Here is a 7,537-nt window from a genome sequence, read left to right on the forward strand (position 1 = left end):
AAGATTGGTTGAGTGGCCTGTCTGTGTCTTCAGTTTATGCAAATTAAAGGGGATGACTACTTCAAGCAGATTTGCTTTGAAAGGGAGCCTACAGAAGGGGGCTATGGAGGACAGAGGTGAGAGCCAGGACCTGTTCACGTGGGGCTTCTTGTAATGCTCTCTGTCTTTGAAGGCCAAATTGTAGCAACCACTATTTAGAGGGCAATGCACCAAATTGATCTGTGACTGGCAGGGGGTGTTTGTTAAGATTATGCTTTCAGGGGTTATTTCTTTATCTGATGAGTGGCCGTGAAAGGTTGGTCTTGTTAAACCTGTTGTAGCCTTGTGGTGTTTTTTCTGAGCATGAAAATGGTGGAGAGTATTGTTCTGTGGTAGTTGTTTTTTTACTGTAGAAGAGTGTTTTCTTCTTTCTCAGAAGTGCAGGAATGAAAAACACAGTCTGGTTGGTTATCTTTAAGTATGCTTTGCTGGGTAGATGAAAAAGTGCTTGGGTGTGGTTGCTGGGAGCTGTGCTACTTGTGAGTTTATTGTGCTGAGATGCTCTGTCTGTTTTTCTTTTGCTTATTTTGCTTCATCTTCATAGCTATTTCTGTCCTTTCACTAAGTCTGACAGTTCTTGTCCCAATGGCACTTGTTGATTGTTCTCCACACTGGGATGAATTTATGATGCTTCCCTGCTAATATCTCTGGAGCCACTGATGCTTGGGACTATTTTGTCTGTTTCCTCCTGGCATTTTGGATATCAGAGGATAGCAGTCAGCATTCCCATCATTCACTTTCTCTGAGGAGCTTAGAACACGTCACCAACTCTAGATTACACACTGCCGAGTGACTTCCATCTAGGCAAATAGTGATTAGACATTTTGATGGGGTTTATCTGGACTCTGGTCTGGTTGAAAGGCAAGCCTCTGCCTATATATCCTTGCTTTTTTGGAGTGGTTCCCCGGGGTGGGAGGGTCTCTGTGCCTCATCACACAACTGCCCATCATGTCTAGCTACTTGGGCTGAGTGAGGGCAGAGGGATGCTTCCCTAAAACCTGAATATGCAACATGTACGCCCAAGCTGTTGCTCGATGAGTCGGTGCAGTAGCAGTCTCCAAAAGGCATACCGTGCCAACTTTTCCAAACACTGACCTTAATGAGGGGCATTCCTCAGCGATTCTGAATTAAAGGAAAATGGCCAGCACTTGGCAGGAGCAGGCTGAGGTATTAGTTAATTAAATTCCTTGTCGTTTTTCCTTTCATGATAATACTAAATCCAGGGATAAGTTGCTTGGCAACAGCTCTGGCTACTAATATTCTTCCAACCCTTGCTTTTAGGTTTGAGATTAAACGTACTTGAGTATGTAAATCACCAGCTGAGGCCTGGCAGATTTTATGTATTTCTTAGAAAAAAGCCAAACATTAATTGATAATACAATGCACTTTCATTTAAGTTTGAATAATAAAGCAATGTGATCTCTGTTCAGAGCTCAACCCTCAGCCAGCTCCATATTTTATTCATGGTTTCAAAATGTAATAAAGATGCATACTTAATATCTGTTTTCCAATTAAAGTTTATGGCTGGAGGTTGATGATGGCTATATTTTTGGCAGTTCTTTTTAATTTTCTTCAAATGCTTCCCTGGGAATTCCGGAGGCAGTTTCAAACAAAAAGACATTGAGTGTTTTTAAAAAAAGTGATGATGTATTTTGTGGCCGAAATGGTATATATGAACATATGTGGAAATTGTCACATATGGTAGTTAAAGGTAGACACTTAAATAGATATCTGGGCACCTGAGCCAAAGTAGCTTGGCTTTCCAGTGGTGCTGAGCAGTCACGTTTCCCACTGATGCTGATGGGAATTGGATGCACCTTAGCTAAGAAGCTTAATTTTTCAGATGGTTAACATCTGGGGCTCACAATGTGATTCATTGTGAAAAATGCTAATATCATTTTGGGGTGTATTGACAGGAGTGTTGTATCTTAGACATAGGAGGTAACTGTCCTGCTCTATTCATCACTGGTGAGGCCTCAGCTGGAGTACTATATCCAGTTCTGTGTGCCATACTTAAGAAAAGATGTAGACAAATTGGAGAGAGTCCAGAGGACAGCAACAAAAATGACAAACGGTTTAGAAAACGTGACCTATAAGGAAAGGTTCAGTGTTCGGTCTTGAGAAAAGACAACTAGGAGAAGACCTGATAACAGTCTTCAAATATGATAAGTCTTGTTATAAAGAAAACTCAGATCAATTTCCATGTCCACTGAAGGTAGGACAAGAAGTAATAGGCTTAATCTTTAGCAAGGGAGACCTAGGTTAGATATAAGAAAAAATTTCTAACTATAAGAGGAGTTAAGTTTCTGAACAGGCTTCCGAGGACGGTTGTGAAAACCTCATCACTGGAGGTTTTCAAGAACAGGTTGGACATTCACCTTGCAGGGAAGATAGAGGCTTTCCTGATCTTGCCTCAGTGCAGGGGACTGGGCTTGATGACTTCTCAAGGTCCCTTCCAGTCCTACATTTCTATGAAGCATCTGTGCCCTCAGTGCATATAGACTGGGGCTCTCAAGGGTTCTGTTGCCTGAAGTTCCAGGACATCCAAGGCATCAGGCCATTTGTGGCTCTTCACAGCATTGCAACCTGCTATGCTAGAGGAGAGGAGGCTGCAGTGCTGCTGGAAGAAGGAAGGTAGTTGGAGAAGTGAACAGTGGAATGTAGAAGAGGTATTAAATGATTTAATTGCTTGTTTCCTGATTAGCATTGGTGGACTATGCTGCCTCACAACCATAGGGCCTGATCCAAAGCCCACTGACATCAATGAAAAGCCCTTAATTTGTAAGCACTTCAGGGCAGGAATAGTCTTTACTTTTTCCCATGGACTCAACAGCAACAAATGATATGTGTGGGGGCTTATCTGTGATCGTTCAGCCCCACTGGTTAGAAGCTAGTAACACAGACTGAACACTACAATTCTTTTTTTGCCCTCTTTTATTCCAATTACACCCTACGTAGTCTTGAATCTTTTTTTTAAATTGCAATGTCATTTTTTCTAGAGAAGGATGTTCAATGATATTCTTAAAAGGAGTTTAACAGGAGGATAGTGTCTCATAACCCCCCTGTGAGTTAACTGGAAATGGAGGAACGTATTAACATTTTTATTCACTGCATTTCCCTCTCAATCAAACTGACGTTGTTCCTTTTTCTCCAAGCATTTAGAAATAAAAGGGGAGGCAATTAAGAAGAGCCCTGGCTGAATGCAGTTCCACAGGGTGCTATATCCTCGGCCGCTAGCTCTGTGTGCAGCTGTAGTAGCATGACCTGAATCGCGGCTCCAGGTAATGGAAAGAGAGCAGGCTTGTGGAACCAATGCTGAGTGCCTGCCAGCACAGCTGGCTGCATGAACAGAGGAAAGCATACTGCATCTTTTTAAAGGATGTAGCAATTGACTTCCCGCTCCTCTACAGCACAGCAGTCATGCTCCAGAAGCACTATGTCTCTGAGGCCCACGGCCTCCTAGTGTTTCCCTTAGGGAGAGTGTGCCTATATGCACGGTTCTCTGTGTGTGCCATGCCCCTCACTCAGGGCTATGCTTGGACTCAATCTATCCTTAACATTACTGACTTGACTTCTGTGCCATATCCTGTGAGCAGCGCTTGTGCATCAATGGACTTTATTGTGGGTAAGTGGCAGGCTGTTCAGAATAGGAGCTAGTAATCTGTTATCTGGGTTGCAAGTCTGGAAAGGAAGCGGTAGGTGGCTTTAAGTCACCTTTGCTATCCCAACACCAGGCTAGTTTCTGGCATAGGTTAGAGCCTGCTCTACTCGACCAAACAGCCTTTAAGGTCCATGAAGGCAGCTGGGCACAGGAAAATCCCATCCACAGCCCTGCTTCCTTGGTCATGCAGTCCTCTAGTAGAGGGGATGGCTCTGAAACCACTACAGAAGAGGCGGGGGGAAAACTCTAGTGGCTAGTTAATCTGTTTTAGGGGTGCTTCCCCCGACCTGTGGAACAGGGCAAAAAAGTTCTAATGTCCCTGGGTATCAGGTCTTTATCTGCACTTTGTTCTCGGCCTAGCAAGGTTTTACATCTTTAATATTAATAATGAATAAAGTTGCAGCAGCCTAACTTGCCCCACTCTACAAACTGACTTCCAGAATCCAAGAGCAGCAAGTGTCAGAATCTTCAGCAGTGCCCCACCTCAGAGCCCAGTAGGATGGCCCTTAGGGTAGGGAGTTATCGAGAGGAAGGTGTGATGTTATTCCCAATCTTTTCAAACCTTCTAGATACTTTAAAATTCATGCTTCTGTTACAGAACAGCTGAGTTTTAGATTTGCCTAGTTTATTCCCCTTTTCTCTCTATGCGGGTGCTGCCAGCCTCCTGGTTTCTTTTGTTCAATTTCTCCAATTTCTGCATAAGCCCTTTAATAACGTTTTTTGAGGTTTCAGTGCTTCTTCCCTTATTAGTGCTTTCAAATCCCAAATTTAATCTGTTAGATAGTTCATTTCATTTGCAAGCACACTCATCCTTTTTGTCTCTCTCCTCAACCAGATCTTTATGCTTTCAGCTTTCCTTTCTTCTCTTCAGTACTGCTATGTAGCTGGCATTCCCCCATGAGCGTTTTCTCATGAGTCTATTGTTTCTGCAAGAACATTGTTTGGATGAAAACTGCCCTATCTGTATAGGCTTTATGTACCTCAAAATGACACTAATATGCCACAAAAATAAAAGCCTCTCTTATATCAGCTCTCCATCCAGACATTCAAGTTACTATTGTGTCTTGGCCTTGTTTTCTCCTGAACAAGTCATAGGTATGAAAGCAGAGTCAGGATGAGCTCTACCCTGACATCTGGTGGTGAATTATGGCAAGTGTGGAAAAGAATTTCAGAGGCTGATTGTGTTTGCATAGGCACACCCACTCCGCCTAGCATAGCTCACGGCAGCCTAAAATGGTTACTTTCACAACTGTAGAATCCCCAATTTCTTTGTTATTGGGGCAGGAGGAATAAAGTGTTGTCAATCTGATTAAGTAAATGGGGGACTATGAAACTGTTTTTATGATAAAGGGTTTCACTATCAACTAAATAGCACTTGCTAGACAAGGGATGTGGGTTCCAAAACCCAGTGAATTGAGAGAGAGGCAGTTGTATTAGGCTCTGGCTTCTTGTGTGAGTCAGAAGCACCAGTTCTATCTACTTCTCTCTCCATTGTGGAATATCAGAGTTGATTTTTGATTTCCTTAAGAATCTTGATATAAGTTACTGAGCTGAGCCCACTATGGGCTAATGGTGTACTATAGTAAGCTAAAATCACTAAAGAGCTGGAATTGCTGAGCTGAAAGCACTGAGTACTGTGCTAACTAGCAGAGGAGCCTAAAGCTATACTATGGAGCAGAGTAGCTGGCAGAGTGGAGTGGAGCAGTTTGTGAGGACGACTGGAGGAGCGGAGCGGAGTAGAGTGGCTGGTAAAGTGGAGCAGTTCGTGAAGAAGGTGGAAGCAGAACCCCACGGAGAGGCAGGGCAGTTGGCCCTGGACCACATAAGGTGCCCCTTTCTACCCAGGCTGGGGTGGGGGACTTCTGCAGATAGACTCTTGAACTCTGGGGCTGCACTGATCCAGGACAGAGACTTTTGGATTGTGGGACTTTTGGGACTGTGGGTGATCTTTGGGTTGCTGAACTCTAGGGACATTTGGGGTCTTGGACTTTGGAGTCTTAGGTGATTTGGGGGTTGCTGAACTCAAGAGCTCAGGGAAAAGAACACAGCCCAATTTCCTGGGGTGGGTCTTTGCTCATGATTTGGTCTATGAACTCTAGTTGAGGTGTTTTCCCAATTTAATGCTTGTTGTTTACCTCATGTAATTAAGCTTTTTCTGCTACACCAAGACTCTGTGCTTGCGAGAGGGGAAACATTGCCTCTTTGAGGCACCCAGGGGTGTGTGTAAAATTTTCCTAGGTCACTGGGTGGGGGCTTGAGCTGGTTTTGCATTACGTTGTAGGGAAGGGACCCCTATGTACTGAACCTGGCTCTTGCTGCTATCAATTTGGCCTGGCAGAAGGGTTACATGTAATAATGAAGAGGAACAATTGCAAAGGTTGTCCCCACCCTTCTTCTCTATGCTTTACATTTGCTTCCTGTAATTCCTGGTCAGAAATAGCTCAGTTTTGATAAGCTTTGATAACCTTGCGGCACACTGCAAGACATGTTGTCTTAGGAGAAAAGCAAATACTGTTGCAGGTGATGTTTAAAGAAAAAATTGGGGGGGATTTGGTGTATTTTTGTGCTACTCAGTTATTGCCATATTTTAATACCTAAAGAGTTGCTGCTGCTTTTTTTGATTTGTTGGGCCTTATTCTCATTTGCTGTAAGAAGGCCACCACTCTGGCAGAGTCTTTGTGTGAATGAAATTCTAGCCCATTGTGGTTTGAAAGTATGTATCAGAGGCCTGGTGTGTTTAGTTAGGAGCTTCTTGTTACTGCTTTGTTATAAATCTAAAGAATAAATTCACTTAGTTTTTTAAATGTAGAAAACTTATAAACACCTCTTCCTCCTCATCTATTTGTTTAATCAACATGGAGAATGGAATAAAGAAGAAAAGGGAATTTGAGAAAATATTTTTGCATTCAAGAAGAGATTAAAAAAGAGCAAATGCAAAAGAGAAGAGGATTCAACTGGGTTTAATATGTAACACAATCACATGCTGAAACCCTTGCTTATCCCACTGCAGATGAGACTGTTTATTTTAGAGGGGAAACAGGTTAGAGAGGACATAAGGGCGCATAGGATGTTCAGAACAATGACTGGAATATAGTAGATCTGGGACTTCAATTCACTCTCTTTTATTAGGGGAACAAAGGGACAACCAATACAAATGAAAGGCAGCAAATTTAAAACTAAGAAGATATTTTTTCATTCAATCCACAATTAGCCTGTGGAACATATTGCCATGAAATAATGATGAAGCCAAGGGTGTAGCAGGATTCAGGGAACTGGCATTTATATGGATAGTGAAAACAGCCAGACTTAAAGCAGTAAGACTTTTTTTTTAAAGGGGGAGGGATATAAACCTCAGGTTTCAGTGCACAAGCCAACCTCTGAGTCAGTGGTTCTCAAAGTTTTCCATCCTGGGAAGACCCTCTTAGTCACATCCTATTTAGCAATATGGTGGGGAGGGAGTGTGTTTGCAACCCCCAACACTTGTTTGTGAGCCCCCCAGGCTATGAAAAATCTTTCTCTTTGAGGAGTGTATGAAGCATCGGCTTTTATATTTATACATGTCAAGAGTCTGCTTTCAAAGAGGCAGCTTTACATTCCATCCTCTGCACTGCACCATCATATTATTTAAGATCTCTGCTGCAGCTTTAGGTTGCTCCTTCACTGAGTTTTAAAGCTCTGCTGTCCAGCAACTCCGTGTTGTAAAGTGGGGGATTCAGTGTATAGTTCTTGTCTCTGGGTACAGATGCTTAAAGTATTCAAAGTCAGTATGAAAGGTTCAGCGGTAAGGCTGAAAGATACGTTACCAGAATAAATGGTACAGCCGTGCAGGGAATGAGA

The 7,537-nt window shown here is 42.9% G+C and overlaps 1 non-coding gene across 1 annotated transcript; it reads left to right on the forward strand.

The window, feature by feature from the left end:
- Window positions 1-244: 244 nt before the first annotated feature.
- On the forward strand, window positions 245-448 carry LOC116826545 (small nucleolar RNA U3). The gene has a single exon (XR_004374096.1). It is a non-coding gene; the product is annotated as a small nucleolar RNA U3 (small nucleolar RNA).
- Window positions 449-7,537: the final 7,089 nt, after the last annotated feature.

Source organism: Chelonoidis abingdonii, chromosome 2 (genome assembly GCF_003597395.2).
Source record: "Chelonoidis abingdonii isolate Lonesome George chromosome 2, CheloAbing_2.0, whole genome shotgun sequence".
NCBI lineage: Eukaryota > Metazoa > Chordata > Testudines > Testudinidae > Chelonoidis > Chelonoidis abingdonii.